The sequence below is a fragment of the Channa argus genome, chromosome 17 (genome assembly GCF_033026475.1).
Source record: "Channa argus isolate prfri chromosome 17, Channa argus male v1.0, whole genome shotgun sequence".
In the NCBI taxonomy this organism is placed as follows: domain Eukaryota; kingdom Metazoa; phylum Chordata; class Actinopteri; order Anabantiformes; family Channidae; genus Channa; species Channa argus.
Window position 1 is genome coordinate 17,147,001 of NC_090213.1, and position 17,723 is coordinate 17,164,723.

At 41.5% G+C, this 17,723-nt stretch overlaps 1 protein-coding gene across 1 annotated transcript in view; it reads right to left on the reverse strand.

Moving 5' to 3' along the window:
- flrt2 (fibronectin leucine rich transmembrane protein 2) overlaps window positions 1-15,657 on the reverse strand; it is a 46,480-nt gene extending 30,823 nt beyond the window's left edge. Inside the window, exon 1 of the mRNA XM_067481586.1 lies at window positions 15,226-15,657. The gene's annotated coding sequence lies outside the window, so the exon portion shown is untranslated. The remainder of the gene's footprint in view (window positions 1-15,225) is intronic.
- Window positions 15,658-17,723: the final 2,066 nt, after the last annotated feature.

Below are 17,723 nucleotides of genomic sequence, written 5' to 3' on the forward strand. Positions count from 1 at the left end.
GAGTGGCTCCTTTGACATTTAACCAAAGCAAAACAAATTCCACTCATGAGTGCATTTCTAACACACACACACACACACACACACACAGACAAGAATGTGTAAAACAGTACCTGCAGTAATCAGCGTGTAAAAAGTCCCCCCGATGATAAATACAAGGAGGATGGAAGCAGAAACAATACTTACTCCCTGACTGGCTGGATATATTTGTGCTTGTAAATGAGGCCATTTTGCTGCAAATAATGATGCGGCTTTACACAGTTTACTATCTAATTTAAAAAGGGACCATTCTGAAGTATGACCCTGTAGGAACGGAGAGCGGTTGTGTTCCTCGTCTGAGCTCTGGTTTTAGAGAAATAGCCTCACTAAACCACAGCTACTTTTACACGTCTGGGTCCATTTATGTGAACAGTCCCTGTTGCATTATTTCTGGCCAGTGTTAGCAGCAGAGCTCTCTGTCTCGCCTCCTCCATCCCTCCCAACCTCTTTCCTCCACACCATATGGGAGACAGATCTGCAGTATGGTTCAGAATGGAAAATTGATTATAAATAGATGATGTGAGGAATCCATGGTAATGATAGCGGAGAGTGCCGTGTCCCACAGCACAATGTCACCACAAGCTATCAGCTGCACCGGTGCAGTGCTTTGATGCTGCCCAGTGCATATTCTTACGCTTTGACGCTGGTAAATCTATACGTCTCCTGAGAGCTTGCTCGGGGGTCAGCTAATGGGAACATTGCTATCTTCCCCCTGTTCGTTGGAAAAAAATGGAAATTTCTACTTGTTTCGCTTCTTTCTTTCACTCTCTCTTTCTGTTTCCTGAAGACTTGGTTACAACAACTGCATGCATTACAAATGCAGATGGTAGGGGGGACAACCCAGAGCTCGGTGTGGACAAATCAAGAAAAGGGGTGTAAGTAACCAGCCGGCTATTTCAGAGCCAACACAAACTGACTCACACCTTGGAATCTTTCAATTTGCCTGTAATAAATTGCAGTAGGAAGCAATTGCGTGGCTGATGTGCTGAGGGGGTTGAAATTGAAACCCGTGCAGGGACAGTGGCACACTCTCAAAGAGAACAGCGCCGTGTAGTCTTGCCTCTACGACCAGTTGGAGAAATGGAAACAATGTACGATGGCCCGAACCTCTCCGTCTTTCTCACGCGCGCACACGTTGTCAGGGCCGCTGAAAGTGTTTGTCAGGCTGCACACGAACACCGTCAGACATGCCTCCACGTTAGCGTGTCAGCCTGGTACCCTGGCTCGCATATAAATAAAAAGAGAAAAACACAATTGACAACCGCAGCAGCAATGGCAGCATCTAGTCCGGCAATTATGGAAGCAACAAAACAGACCGAAAAATATGGAAGTGTAAAACAGTCATAGAAAGTCCTTACATGTCCATGTTTGTATGTATCCCTCTGCTAAGTGACCGGAGTCAGTCAATGTACTATTACAGGCCCAACGCTCTAACCTGCTCTTTTTTTCCCCCTGCATTAGTGCCCAGCTGAGTGGCGGTCAGCTCTGTTTGCTCTAACTGCAGGTGGCATCGATGACATGCATTAATCCCCCTCTGCCCCCCACAATGGAAGAGCAAATGTGAGCTCCTTGGAGTGCCAGGGGCCCCGACGTAACTGGATAAAGGCTGTCAGAGGGCCTCGCCTGAGCCACAAGTGGAAATGCAGGGCGAATTTAATAAGAGTCCAACCCGCAGCGATGTAGACTGTAGGAAAACAATGGCACTGAATACAGGCTTCTCTTTGCAGGTAATTTGGCCTTTGCTGAATTATTCTGTCACATTCCTTCATGTTCCCCGTTCTGGACTCCATCTTGGTTCATTGCTTATACAAAAAGAAAAACATTACACTTTTCCTACAATGATGTATAGTCCGAACAGACAGCTGATTTAAAATTAATAATATCATGAGTGACGTCTTGTTTTTTTTGTTCTTTCTTTCTCGCAGGATAATAAACATCTCACATGGAAAGCGTCAATAAAGGCTTGTTTGGGAAAAGGGGCAGAGAAGGAGAGTGAGATTGGCAGAGCCTTGTTTGCTCGCTGAGCGTGTGGGTATCAGATAACGGCGTGCGTGTTTTATTGGGTGACGGGCAAATAAAGAATAGCAGAACAACATGTGGGAGGACAGACACGGGTCTAAAAGCCTCTATTCATCCTGAGTCATGTTTCAGTGGGGCTGCAGTGTCAGGTTGGACCCTGATCTCCTCCAGATGCCCTCACAGGAAAACAACATCCCCGGCTGCTCCGCCACAGAACAACCCAACCTTGATAACATAATTGATTTGCTTTTCTGTTTAGTTGTTCCGACTCCATCTGTACGTATTTATTCCCGTATCCTCTCTCCATTTGGTTTCTCCTCACTTTCTTGTCTTGATCAAAACAGTCTCTCTTTCCAATCATCAGCTCCCCCTGTACACCCGCCTGTTCCTGTTAGCTGGGAAGAACAAGGGAAATATATGCATAACCCTCTGCTGACATGCCGTCTCGTTTGATATGGGATTCTCAAGCAGATGCCCCGTCTCTCCAACGTTATTGGGGATATTAAAGTGCTGCGTGGCTGTGTCTCTCTGATTCCTCAATACAAACACAACACAGACGCCATCATTTGCAAAAGCAAATTCCATTTCCTCGTTTAGAAGTTTCTTCTTTTATTCCAAAAAATAAAAAATAAATATAAACAGAGTCCTGGAATTTTTCAGGACACAAAGAGTTGCTGGTGCAAATAATGATCTTTATGTCATGTCTTATTAGTCTACTGAAAATATTTTTCACTATTACTGAATTTACATGTCAGGTTACTACAGAATGAAAAAAAAGAAGGAAAAATGACACTTAAGTGACAACAATGGCTCAGATTTGAGACGCTGAAATCTGTGAATGCTATGCACTTTGCTGGATAAAGACTTTAGAGGGTAACTACAGTGGCTGTGACAGACACACCTATCTACTGAATGACATCATTCCTAATTGCGTGATGAAGAAATTATTTAAAACTATTTAAAAATTATTTAAAACAATTATTTGTTCCAGAAACATGGATTTGCCATTAAAGGAAGCCTTCACTGATGCTGAACTTGCTTCTTTTGGATCTAGTTTGGGTGGTACATGTAAAAGAACGCCATCAGAATCCTAGGACTTCCCCATTATTGACTAAAATCGCTAAAAAAATGCCTCCAGATGACATCACTTGGAGGAACCTTCTGTTCAAATTATCTCATCTTGTTGCTCATACTATTGAGGTTGTAATCATGGTCAACCTGCTTCTCCAGATGACATCATCTGAACTCCTAATGATGAAAAACTCCTCCGGGTGATGTCATCTGGGCGAGTTTTTCAACTAGAAACATTTCCATATGGAGAAGTCAGAAGGAAGTTTAAAAGCATTCACGTACATTTACACCCTAAACTAAAGCCATAGAAAGCAAGTTGATGATTGGTGAAGTCACCCTTTCTACCGATGCACTTATGGTGTCTCAATATTTCTGTATTTCTAACATGCGTTTGTGTCTGGCTGAGGGGATTTTAATGATTTTTGGACAACAACAGAGGTCTATAGCATAGACATATAAGCTAATCCAGGTTGCAGACACTATATGTAGTTAGCAAGCTAGTGTTTGCTTCAAAACTCTTAATGCATACTAAATAATATACTACGTTGTTTCTTTAATGTGTACAGACACTAAAGTAAACCTCTGGGGTAGAACTGGGTGAGTTAATGGTTTCCATCGCATTTAAATCTCAGCATGAATGCTTGAAGAAATCGATCAATTAAAATAATCAGCACTAGTTTAGACTGATTCCTAACATTAAACCTGTAACATAACATCTAAACTTGTCCAAATCTGCGGCATAGCATTTAAACACGACCTCAACATTCTGATGAATTTCAAAGGCTTCCAGCATGTGAGAGAAGATGTGTCCGTCCCTGTACAAACAAAGCTGTAAATACATTTACGAGCCAATTGCATTTCTGGAGTTGAATCGAACTTGCAAACAGTGAGGGGGGGATGATGCAGAAGGAGAAGGGAAAGATATGCAGCTCTACAATTATCTGGGCCAGTCAAACAGAGGTGTGTTCAGGGACGGGCAGTGCAGCTCCTGCTCTGGGCCAGGTCTGCGAGAAGGTCATGTGAAAGTGGAATGTGGCTGAGCTGGACGCTTGCCAGAGGCTGTGTTCAGTCAAGAAAGCTTATTTTTCTTAAAACAAAGTGAGAACTGTACACCACCTGGGGGAGATTACGCCTCCCTGTTCCAATATAGTCCCGGTTATTTGAATAATTGGGTTTTTACACATGTGACAATATCTTGCCACTAGGCAAAGATCTCAAAGTCCTTTTTTTTTTTTCCTTCATTAGACATAAGCTGGGCTTTTGCGTGCTGCATTACGGGACAAACAATTACCCAGCAATTACTGTGAAGCGTTTGAGATAGAGGGGAATGTATCACTCAGCAGGCAGCTGACGATGTGAGCTAGCTCAGCAAGCAATATGCAAAATGGGAAAATAATGGTGTAGAGTGCCAGAAGTGAAGAACGTCCATTCACACACGGAGACACACAATAAACGAGAAAGAGAATGCAACACGCGGAGGGGAAAAACCAATTTATGTAGACAGGTGACAGGAACATATATAAACAAAGAGACATATCCAGAGAGCAATGAGCATGCACGTTCCCACTCTCCAGAGAGTGCTGTCAAAAGCCTGGACATCAGCTGAGACTGTGTGACTGCAAGCAAGGATGGGTGGGGAAGCCTCAGCCCGCAGAGGCATGTTCAGAGCAGTGTTATTGAGAATGAATCATGTATCAGCTGGTATTAAAGCAGTACATATAAACAAAATGATTAAATTTGCTCCCATATGAAAGGATTATTTCATTTTGTGGTATTATGCGCTGGCTTTTATTGGGGGGGGGGGGGGGGGGGGTGAGGAAGAGTAATAAAGGGCAACTTTAAGGTGAGCAATAACTTAGGGTCCGGGGGGTTGCACATGCACATGTTTGTGTGGTGTTGAGCAGAAAAGCTGGTGGATTGTGTTGACAAGACTGTTGATGCAACCAGCATCAGTGAGTCATAGGTTTGGGTGCTGCTACAACTAAACTGAGGATGATGTCCCAGCGTCCGGACGTTGAGAAAAGAGTGAAGGGAAGCTTGGACCCGGATACACAAAGGGGACTGAAACAGGAACGAATAAGAGTAAAGACCGGTGTTACTGGAAGGACATTTTCAATTCGAGACACAACAAGCTTGAGTTCAAAGTATTGTTTGTTTTTTTTTACTTAAAGTTAAAGCATCTTTGTCACCAGTGAAGAATTGTCATCAAATGCAGTGTGGATTATTAACAAATACAGTATATGTTTTAAAAAGAAAATAAATCATTAAAAGCTCGCAGACTACTGTATATTTAACTTTGGGTAAAAACCTACAGCAACAGCAGTATAACAATAGCTCCTTAACTCGTGGGTGCTCGCCAAAACCCCATATAACGCCAGCTTTCATCCACTGAGAAACATAACATTTCTAGCTTACCACAATAATCTGTATTAATTGTTTATATTTTTTTCCCCCAAATGCCTAAATGCTCCTTAAGTGCCTAAATGCTTAAAGCCGTTTGCTGTGTCTCCTAACAACTGAGAACTGAGTGTCAGGGAAGGTTGAAAACATCCATCTGGACAATTTTTGTTCTTGTAAAGGGTCACATGTGAAAAAAGGGATCTTGGGAATGTAAATATCAACTATATATTATTTGAGGAGTAAAAAGAACATGTCCTTCTGATGCGTACTAGAGTAGAATTAGAAAGTAAAATCGAAGCACCGTTAAACTGGACACAATGGACAGTTTGTTTCTGTAGTTGAGTACATTTTTCACATATCTGTACTTTACTTAAGTAGATTTAATTCTGCATACTTTGACTTTTACACCACTACATCTAAGAGCAAATACTGTATACGTTTTTATATACTGTACACTTTTTTTCCTCCACTACATTTCTGATCAAAGTTGTGTTACGATGACGTAACTTCACACATTTCATAATAAACCACTTTTTCCATTTTTTTTTTCATGAAAATGAATCACTAGAGACACAGTTTCAGTTTCTCTTTTCACTGTCTTACTTAAAAGACTTTTTTGACATATTAGCAGTACTCACAGTGAGCTGGTGTGCAGTCGTTTTACTCGACGTGAATAATTTACAAATAAAACTGAAAACAGGCATCAGATCATATAGTTAATCAGCATCAACCCATCATTTAAGTCTATTAACCACTAATTAGTTAATTTCCCCCCCAATCATGAAGCAGCACTGGTCCACAAAAAAGGACACAGAAAAAACAAGGACTTTTAATTTTAATACTTTAAGTAAAATATTAATCATGTATTTACTTACTTATACTTAAGTAGAACTATATACTTACTAGAGTAGATTATTGTTTTTGAGTACTTCATCCACCACTGACTGTACAGTGCGATATACTGTAAGAAACGTGACTGCATATACAGTAATAATTCATCTTCTAATCTGAATATTGCTTTTTGCTTCCTGATAACTTTACAATTCCTGCACACCAAATGCAACACGGCTTGTAAATGACAGCAACAAATTGAGTTTTTTTTTTATTTTTTTTTTTTTATTTGAGGTGTGAACATAAAATCTAAGATAAGAGAGAAGCTGACTGTAGGGGTGATGCAACTGAGTCCGAAATGCGTCACCAGCTTGAAGCCTGCTAAAAGTTCAAAGTGGTTGAAGCAGAAAAATCACGGAGTGGGGCTGTGTGTTGTGTGCTGTACGCCGGCTGGCAGCTGCTGTAGCTGGCATTCGCAGATGCTTCTTTGGCTGCTTTCAGGAGGCTCCAAAGCCAACAGGAACCGCCCTGCTTACAGGCCGTAAAACATGGGTCAGCGTTCTCAATCATACTCAGCATCTTCTTATCAAGCTGATGCGAATTTAAGTCATGACATTTTTTTATTTTCCCCAAGTCATGCAAAACTTTGTATTTTTTACATCTTGTAAATGAAGGAATAGAGGAAGGCTTTTATTTGTAGAAATGTCTAAGCGTAGGGTCATGGGTCAAGGGTCATAGGGACATGTGACATGACGTGTTAAGTGATGGAGATGTACTGTCAACCATAGATTGTTGTTTATTATATACTCTACAGTGACACGAGTAAAAACATTTGGCCAAGCTTATAAGTTCAAATCATTCTGATTCCCACTAGCAGCAGATTTGTGATTTTAATCTACCAGCCGGTTAATTGTGGTCTTTAAATTGCCCCTAGGTGTGAATGTAAGTGTGAATGGTCTTCTGTCTGTGTGCGGTCATGGCCAAAAATATCGGCGCCCTTGCAATTCTCAGAAAATCGACCCCTTCTCTCAGAGAATTGTTGCAGTTGCAAATGTTTTTGTACTCAGGTTTATTTTTTATTAATTTGCATTGGAACACCACAGCTCTTCGGGTCATTGTCCTGCTGGAAGACCCATGACCTCAGGTGGAGACTGACTCCGGCCACTACGTTGCGCCCCAAATTTCTTTGGTAATCATCAGATTTCATGATACCGTTCACATAGTCAAGTCATCCAGTGCCAGAAGCAGCAAAGCAAACCCCCAAAACATCTTTGAACCTCTACAATGTTTGACTGTAAGGACTGTGTTCTTTCCTTTGAGGCTTCATTTCATTTTCTGTAAAAAGTGCCATAATGTCCTTTAGCAAAAAGCTCTACTTTTGTCTCATCTGTCGGCAGTACGTTCTCCCAGAAGGATTATGGTTTTGTCACAAAAGCTTTGGCAAAACCCAGACTTGGTCTTTTGATGCCTTTGTGTCAGCAGTGGTGTCCTTCTCGGTCTCCTACATTAACGTCCCTTTTCATTCAGATGGTGACAGATAGTGCGAGCGGACACTGTTGTACCCTGTGTCTGCAGATCAGCCTGAATATGTTTGGAAGTTGATCGGGGGTCTTCATCCACCATTCGAACAATCCTCGCTTATAATTTTTCATAAATTTTGCTCTTCTGTCCACATCCAGGGAGGGTTTGCTACACTGCCATGGTCTGTAAACCTCTTGATGATATTGCGCACAGTGGTCACAGGAACAATGAAATGGACTTGTAGCCTTGCGATTGTCCACATTTTTCCAAAAAATTCTCTCAAATCCACAGACACTTTACACCTCTTTCTTTTCTCCATGCTCAGTGTGACACACAACACAAAGGTTGAGTCGACTTGTCTCCATTGTAACTGGTTGCAAATGTGCAAATGTATTGCCCACAGCTGTTACTTGCTGCAGGTGAGTCTAAATACAAAATTACAGGAGCATCACATGCTTGAAAAGCATTTCTTACACTGTTGACAAGGTACCAATAATTTTTTTCTATCTCGGTTCAAAACAAAACACACAATTGCTCCTAAATCTCATGCTGGTTGACGACAGCAGGCCACCTACATGTTTTATGATGCTAATTTCTGTGAGATCCCAGTTCCCTGGAATCGCCACGCGGAAATTCTTTAGTATAAATGCCAAGTGTGTGGTGTAGTGTTTTTCATTGAATCTTCTGGCGTGGGCATCCTTAAGATTAAAATATTAAAAATCAGTTAAGTCTGTCTTCACGTCTGTGGTCTCACACATTTTTTGAAATTGCCTAAGAGGCACCAGGCCTCACATGATCTTAAGTGTATTAAGAAGAGTTGGATGCAGGACTCAAAGGTGATGCCCAATGACATGAATGAAGATTTACTTGTTTCAAACCCGTCACCTATAAAATGGTAAATGTTCTGCACTTATATAGCGCTTTTCTACCTATTGGCACTTAAAGCGATTTACACTGCTTCTTATTCACCCAGTCACACTCACATTCATACACCGATGGGGGAGCTGATACAGCTGGCCAACACTCACCGGGAGCAACTAAGTTGGGGTTCAGTGTCTTGCTCAAGGACACTTCGACATGTGACCGGAGGAGCCGGGGATTGAACCAACAAGTGTGAGATTGGTGGACAACCGTTCTACCTTCCTGCGCCACAGTCGCCAAAAATATGTTCATATACAACTAAAATGTAAATCTTTTTTTTTTAGGAATGTAATTTCAACCGGATTGTGTTTTTTTTATGAGAATACGTTGACATTTGATGTTAACGGCAAGTTGCAAATACGTTTCTAAACTAACCCTGTCTCCTAAAAATGGCGTTTCTATATAACTTAACTACAAAAATTTCTCCAACGCCAACATCAGTGGTTTTCTTGCCTTAACCCAACCAAACACAGGACTCTGGAATCGATGTCGGGTGTTTGGTTTGACAGTCCACTGATTTCCACAGCCGCCACCCCACCCCACCCCACCCCACCCCACCCCACCCCACCCCACCCCACCCCACCCCACCCCAACCATCTCTTTGCAACTCCAACACCTTTCCCTGGTAAAAGTACCGTTTGCGTCATTCACAAAATATGTTATCGAAACGTATCGATACATTTTACCATATGTATTTTATTTTCCCAAAATTGTACAGATTTTACAGTACAACATTTTCTGTTCAATTATGGAATCGTGCATTAAAACATCGTTTGTCTGACTCAGCTAAACACAGCCACTGATAAAGGGAAGAGAAAGATCAAGGGCAGGAATATATATTTCTATATATATATATATTAGTACAGTACACACATTGTGTTTATCTTACAATATTTTTTTTAAATCCTAACTTCCATCCACCCCAATCACCCCCCTGACAACTTGCTTTCAATTAGTCAAATTAGCGCTTTACTTTCAAAGAATGCGTTGCATTGGAACATAATCATTCACTTGCGTTGTTTCCCCTCCAAACATAATAGTGTTTGTGCGACTTTCATTAATCATGCACAATGTGTGATCTCACACCACCTTTGAAATGGTCTTCCTGTAGGGGCCTGTTTGGCCCGTACAGGTCAGTCAATCGGCCACGATAACAAGCTCACGCTGAACATCTGCACAGAGCCTCCAATTAGGTTTGTGCAACGACATTTCCTCTAAACTTTTATCAGGCGAGATAGCTCCTTCCTTAATGCTATCAAACAGAGGGGGGGGCTACTTCACTTTTTTTTAAGGATTTCACAATTAAAGCAGAACAAGAAAGGGAAGAATAATTCGGAGCTACAGATGGCTGCAAGATGTAGGGGCCGTTTTTGTTTTCCTCAGTAAGACAGTCATAGCATGGATTAGTAGTAGTATTAGTTTAGCCAGAGTATTTAAATTTTACTACTCCAGTAATATTAAAACGAGCTCAGTCACATTTCTATCATACATTTGACAGAAGCTATGTGAGAAATCGTGCATGTCACAAAACAACAGGTCAAGACAATTGTTTTAATTCCAGTTGTGCACAACCTGGTGCCTACTGTGTCTGTTCTGGCTTTACACTGTTGTCCAACATAAAACTGTATTAATAAAGACTCGTTTGTAGTTGTGGCTTTTCTGTTCAAAGTTTTACAGATTCTACTTCATCTCTAAAGCCTGTGGAGAAAATGCCTGTACATTGCAGTACTGCGAGTGACCACTAGAAGAACTTGGCTCTAGTGCTCAAAGGGAAGTGCATCCAAAGTCCAGATTGTTTTCCTAAGATTATTGCTGGTCTGTGATTATAACGTGGCCCAAAAATCATTGTAAAGGCTCGTGAATTAACAAAATGGAATCGATTCTGCCAGCGGAAGTCTCGACTGTGGGTGGTCTCCACCGTCTCACATTAAGGAGGACTACAGTGCTTGTTACTGGATGGGCCCCACGGTGAGGAAACTCACAGGTTACGTCTACACGTGTCTGAGCAAATGTGGCTGCACTTTTCAACTCTGTAGCCAGTTATCTACATCTGGGGTCCAGATAGCAAACAAGTCAAATGGTTCTTACCAAAAGCAAGATCACTAATGTCAATTCTCGAATAATGGCAGAATAATAACTGAACAAAGCATTTTATCTTTTTCCTGAAGACAGCGTTCGACCAGTTGACTTTAATTTAAAATCACAGCTTGTTCCAGTTCTAATCTCTACCGCTCATATTGTGAAATTAATTTTATTTTTAACCCTCCCAATTATGTGTCAGAGTAATAATGTTATTTGGTATTTGGAGTGTGGCAGCTCCTTTGTCTATTCTTAACGGACCGAGCACAGAAGCCAGATTTAAATGGCTGTTTTTATTATGGGGTTTCTTCATCCAAAGTGGTTTGAATTGCAGAGCGTTTTCAGAATAATCAGAGCTGTTTCCTTTTATCAGCTCTGTAAAGGACAATCAACAGTGCCACTAAACACTGACTGATTAGTTTAAAAGAAATCATTTGTCACCTCAGGTGTGGAGCTGACCGAGTGGATGGCAATGTACTTGCCAACAAAAGGCCTCCTGGAAGCTGAAGAATGACGAAATGAAATCGTTTTTTTTCTCCCACGTTCACCGTGGACTCCGCTTGGGTTCCGGACACAATCTGCGGCGAAGCATTTGTTTCCCTTTTTAATTTTAGTTTGTCGCTCTGGTCCCCGAAGAGCTGTCATTCAGACTGGGCATGTAATGTCACGAGTGAAGGATAATGTGTGTTTGATGAAACCGGCTCTGGGTGGAATTTGTCATCAGTGGCATTGAACAGCTTTGTCTGACCTCCAGACACATGTGAGAAATGTCTAGAAACTCTGCTTTTCATGTTATTCCAATTGCTTGTCTAAGTCATTGACCATAGTCTAATAACTGGAGCTCAAGTATCCGGGAATTATCCTCAGAAAATATACATTTGCAACGCACATTCTTTTGGAACTACTGAGTTATGTGTTTATTTTAAAGACAGCAGTAAGAATTCAAACCATGCTGGCAGAATGTAAATTCACTCAAACATGTATATATAGGGTGTTTTTTTATATAGACACTTAACTCCAATTAACCTTCATTCTCCTACTTGGCTATAATCACATTATCCTCTGGTATTTGGCTCTATTTGTCTTTCATCCAAGAGAGGCCGTGTCCTCCCGCTACATGCCCCGGGAACAGTGAGGCGGTGCGAGAACAAGCTTCTCCTTGTGCTGGATCTTTCAGTAGGCCAGAGAACCAGTCTATGGTGTGCCCCCCCCGCCCACCCCCACCTCCTCACACACCACTCTTTTCTCAATGCTTTCCTCACGCTCTCTATTTAGCCCTCTTCCTTCTGCTCCCTCACTGCATATCTGAGCTCTTGCCCTCGAGCCAGCGTCCAGCGACAGACAGTATCTGATTCATGCCCTCGCTTGGCTGCTGCGCTCAGCTGACTCTATCGTAATCCTTGTTAGGATTGATTCGGTACTCTGCCAGGATGTCGATCACTCTTATTGTACAGTAAGTGGGCTCACAGAAGAGAGGAAAACAGGTTAAAAGTTAAAGGCAAAAAATTCTGTGGAAAAAAAATGGAGCCAACGCTATTAGATATTGGTGCGATATTCTTCTTTATTGCCCTCATCATCCATATCTAATACATTCAGACATCATAGGAGTTATTATTACTGTCAAAATAATGTCAGATAATTTTAACTGTCACTACTAAGTGACTTCAACCTGACACTGTGAACAGGGGATTGAATAAATGTACAAAAGCACATTCTGGCTGTCAAACATGTTCATTTATGCCCTTCCATATAAAACCATATCTGACTACCTGGCTGTCCCCTAAAGCAATTATAAGTGAAAGAGCTCACTTCCAGCACCTGAACCCGCCTGCACCAATAGCTACATGATCATCTGTCACATTCACAGACACTTTTGTGACATATGATGAACGGATGACAACATGGAATTTATTGTGAGCTTGAAAGATATTGAAATGTCACTGTCACTGCAGTTATTCTCATACTTTACATTTCTACCACGTTTCATTTATTTCAAAGCGTTGGTTATTTGTTACTTTTTTATTATATTTTAAAATGATAAAATGTCTTATTTATTAAGATTTGCTGAAACATTTATGCCGTTGTCCATGAAGATGATAAATTTGAAAAGAGCATTTTCAGAATAATGGAGAAACCATGGCAGTTTCCCCAGAGCCAAAGGTGATGTTCTACTTTAAAAATGATAATTACTTATGAAGATTTAAAAAAGTAAAATAATATAACTCTCAAACAGCTATAACATTAAAGTGCTTTTAATTACTCAATGATAATGCTATTCATAGTGATATTATATTTAAAAGTAAATGGATTGAAGCAATTCTACTTCTCAAAATAACTACTTTCATTTTTAAGATTTAATACCTTTCCACTTAAGCTTGAATGCTGGATTTGCCTTGTAGTGCGTGTTTTATATGTTTATTTATTTTTATTTAATTGTATTAGTGTTTATAAAAAACAAATATTGCGATTAGATTTGGGTGTTTGGCTGTTTCATAGTGAATTGAAAAAAGAAAGAAAAGCGTAAGTAAGCTAGCAGCTTAATTGTCTTAATGCACAGTACATACCTCCATCTATGTAAATACTTCAAGCTGTGTGTTGCCATGGAGATTAAATGACACTAATTAGCAAGTGGAGTGAGAGGCCAAAACAATTAGCTATAAGTAAAAGTGTTTAAGTGCTCGGGTGAGAGAGTTTACATATTTGGAAACAATTAGGAAAAACTGATCTGGACACAAATGGAAAAAAAAATACTTGAAATAAACAGATAAATCTATGAAATATTTGCTTAAAGTAGTGGATAAATTGGAGAAACAATTAGCTAAAAGTACATAAATGGATTTAAAAGATGGTTCAAATATAACTGTTAGCTAACAGTAACGGTTTAATGGTAAGCGGCAGGGCTGATAATCCTAAATATGACAAACAATTTTACCTTTAACCGACATTAGAAAACTGTAACACCATTGTGTAACGTCACTTAACATTTGCTTTAGAATCACTAAACATATGTGGTGACAGTGGGTGGTGCCAGTGAAGACGAGAGGGGCTGACAGAGAGGGTAGATCAGAAAAAAAAAACCCCAAATAATAAAGTTTGGAAATGAATGTTTACTTCAGCGCATCGTAACACTGACCACTGGCATGTTTGCATTTGATGGCTACGAACACTATTATGGATTATTTGCACCTAGTTGAGGGGAAAAATGCATTAGTTACAGAAAATGCTGCTGTGAGATACAGAATACCTGATTCATTAAAATAATTAAGTGCTGGAGGTCATGCGTCGATGCTGCTGGGGTATATGCGCCTATTCTCTATAAGCTTGAGCTAAACTTTACTCATTAATCACTTCTATTGGTAGTCATGGTCTGGGATTTGGCAAACTGGCAGTGTGCTAAGTGAGACCTGTTAATAAAGGCAAATGTGTAAATTAAGTGCATTTAGGGCAGCTTTTCCTGGCAAAAAAATTATTTTAAAAGCTTTTGATCATAGAGATACCATTATTTCCCAAGAAGCGTGGTGTGTTTACCTGTTAGGAGCAATGGAGCACTTCACACCCATTTAAATAATGAGACCACGGCGAAAGATGTTAGAGATAATTGTTACTGTTATTGTAAGTTATTGCTGGAAACACAATTATTTTAAATTGCCTTCTGCTAGGAAAGGCAGAGCAGGTGGCAGGTTGCAGAATGTAAACTGGCCTTTACGCTGAATTTTTCAAACAACCCCTGAGAGACGATGTGAAGGAACTGTTTTTTTTTTTTTTTTTTTTTTTTTTTGTGGGCTTTGTAAAAATAAAATGTGTACTCAACCTTTTATTTAGGGTCTCCTGTGGGGCACCAATTAAAATCATCAACCCTGCTGAAAACTTTGCTTCCGAAGGATTTGTCACCCCAAAGGTTGACAAGACAAGTGCACGAGGTCAGGGAGAGACACGGTGAACAACAGGCAGTGAACTAGAAAGAAACATGGCAGCCATGAATAATGCATGGAGGGAAGGTTTACCTAATGGCCACTCTTTAAACTTTTAACTTTTTTTTTGCTCGGGGCTTAAAGACGCCTCGCTCTGACTTATGGCAGTTATCCCTCTCACTTAGGTTTGGGAGAGACACTGATTGGTTTAATTATGTTTGCAGTGATTAAGCCTCTGAATGGGGCTCGTCCCAATGTGAATACATCACGAGGATTCTCAGACGTGACATAGTGGTGAAGAGATTTTATCCAAATATTCTAGGTAAGTTCTGCTTCACACTAGCATTAGCACTTGAAACAGAGACACACAATCCCCAAACCATGCGCGCACACACACACACACTCACACACAGGCAATTTGAAGAGGGACACTTACTGTCTTTGGACACTTGGTGTTCATGGCAGGGTCAGACAAGAACAGATACGCAGACGGAGTAGAGAGTGCGACCTCCCGGCACAACACTCACATCCCAGTCCAGCTCCCAGACACGAGGATGAGGCAGACGAGGCTCGTTATCTTGAAAGTGAGGATCGAGGGCGGCAGGCTTTGCTGCAGCGTGTCAAGAGGAAACTGCAGGCACCAGTCAGTCAGGCCGCCGAGAGACACAAAGAGTGGGAAAACAAGACAGACAAAAGCAAAGAGAATTCAAAGACGCCAGCAGTTTCTTCTTCCTCTTCCCCTCGCTTTCAGTGGTGTAACTTAACCCCTGAGGAGCCCCGGCGAGCAGACACACAGAACCAGTTCCAGACCTGTCCCGCACCAACGGCTGCCTCTCTCCCCCTGCTCTCTCTCCGCTTTCGCTCTGTTTTTTGGTATCATTTAACTCTTGATTCCGCGGCCCGGCGATGAGCTCACCGCGAGCTCAGGTTTCAGCGTCTTTGCTGGAATGCGAGGGCAGTCGCACAGAGAGGCAGAGGTGCTGGGGAGGTCAAAGGCTACTGGAGTTGTGTCGAGAACCAGAGAGGGAGAGGGCTGTCTGTCATCTGGGGGAGTTCCAGTGGGGGAGTATCTGAGGGAAGTGCAGTGCCGAGAACAAAACAGGAGTTGCAGAGGTCACAGGTTACGGATGTTGCTGGTCCAGGCATCATTTGACCGCGCTGGAGGCTATGGACTCGAGCACACTGAGTACGTTTACACACTGAAATACACACACACACACGAACAGCATTTCCCAAGTGCCGGATTTATTGCACACGTTGAGAATGGGATGTTTTCCTCGAGGAGAGAAGCTGTTTTCACATTTTTGTACCTTTTGCTCAGAGATACGAAAAACTAAAGCGAGGGACCAGTCACAGTAATTACAAGATTTCAATTTGCATAACACTCCAATGGGGAACGACTTTACGCAATTTACTATAAAAAGAGTTTGTTCTATTTCATTAGAACAAATGCAACAAAAGAACAACAACAACGTGTCAAGGACAACTGTAAAAGCACCTGATGAACCGAAAACTCTGCAAAACATAGATGTATTTTTTTTCTTCTTTTAATTCATAATTACAGTTAAAGAGGAGCAGACCTTTCTATTCCAAGCGGAAAAGATACCAACCTTCCCCGTTTGTCAGCGTTTCCAGTACTTTACCCCTTTGTCCCTTCTGACGTCAGCACAGTCGACAAGTTGGCTACAACAAACCAAAAAGCGAGATTGCAGCTTTTTAGTTTTTGTGTCTTCGTAGTTGTGTTTATTCTGTCGACCATTTTTGTAAAATCCTAACGCTGCCAAAGTCAACCCGAAGTACCCAGCCAGCTGCTGTTAATACTCATAGACAAGTTACCAGCTACTGTAGGCACACACATCTAATCTAATGATGAGAGGGGCCAGTGTTTAAAGTGCTTTAAACTAAGATTATTTTTCCTCCTACCACTCAATACAATCCCATCAAAAATTACACTCTCCAACAGTCTTCAACAAGGTAGGTTACGCTCTTCACTATCGCTTTTAGCCAGGTGGATGTAGCCATAAATAAATAAAAATAAAAAGGGATTTTTTTTAATCAAGATTGGCAAAAGCAATTTTTATTTTTGTTTTATGAAGTGTATAATGTCATACATTTATGCCACATGACTTGTGGTGCATTGGCTTCCATATAAAGATGCAATGCAGGTGCACGCTATACTAATTATATGGTGTTTGCGGCACCTGTGGCGATGCAGCAGTGACGTGAGGAGAGGTGCTAATTCTCTAACTTGACAACATTGACCAGTTGCAACAAGAGAACAAACTGGTGCCTTTTAAAGATGCTATTGTCAAAGTGACTTTCCCTCCGCAGCGTAGCAAAAAATAACTGCGGCTGATTGAAGCCGGCCTGACATGTGTTTGTTTATTGTTTTGCCGGTCGGATTTCTGCAGTTCGCTTCTCTCCTCTGCAGCTATAGCTTTAAACAGCAGCTCTGTGGGCCAAGCCTCTGGGAATGTGTGGTCTTCATTAAGGAGAGGAAGTGTGCGAATGAGCACTGCAGGCCCAACATCTCAGGAATCCTGATCCTTTTTCCCCTTGTGGCACTTTTCACAAGCGGGGCCAACTAATCGTTTACACTGATAGCAGGGTTCTGTATGAGGCCCGGGTTCTTCACGAAAAAGGGGGTAGAGGGCGGTGGTGATGGTGGTGATGGTGGTGGTGGTGTGTGCAGAACTCTCCCCCCTCTCTCTGCTCCCCTTATGGTTTGTGTAGCATGCTGGGGAGTATAGGCTTGCATACTGTTTGTGCAGATGAGTGTTAGAGCGGGCGCACCCTCTGTGGTCCGTTCCCATGGGAACAGCAGTGATAGCGAACAGCTTGTTTTTTGTGTTTTTTGGCAATGTTGCCACTGCTGGAATACTGACAGCCACTGGGGAGGTCTGATATGCAAAAACACTGCCAGGTAGGCCTTAT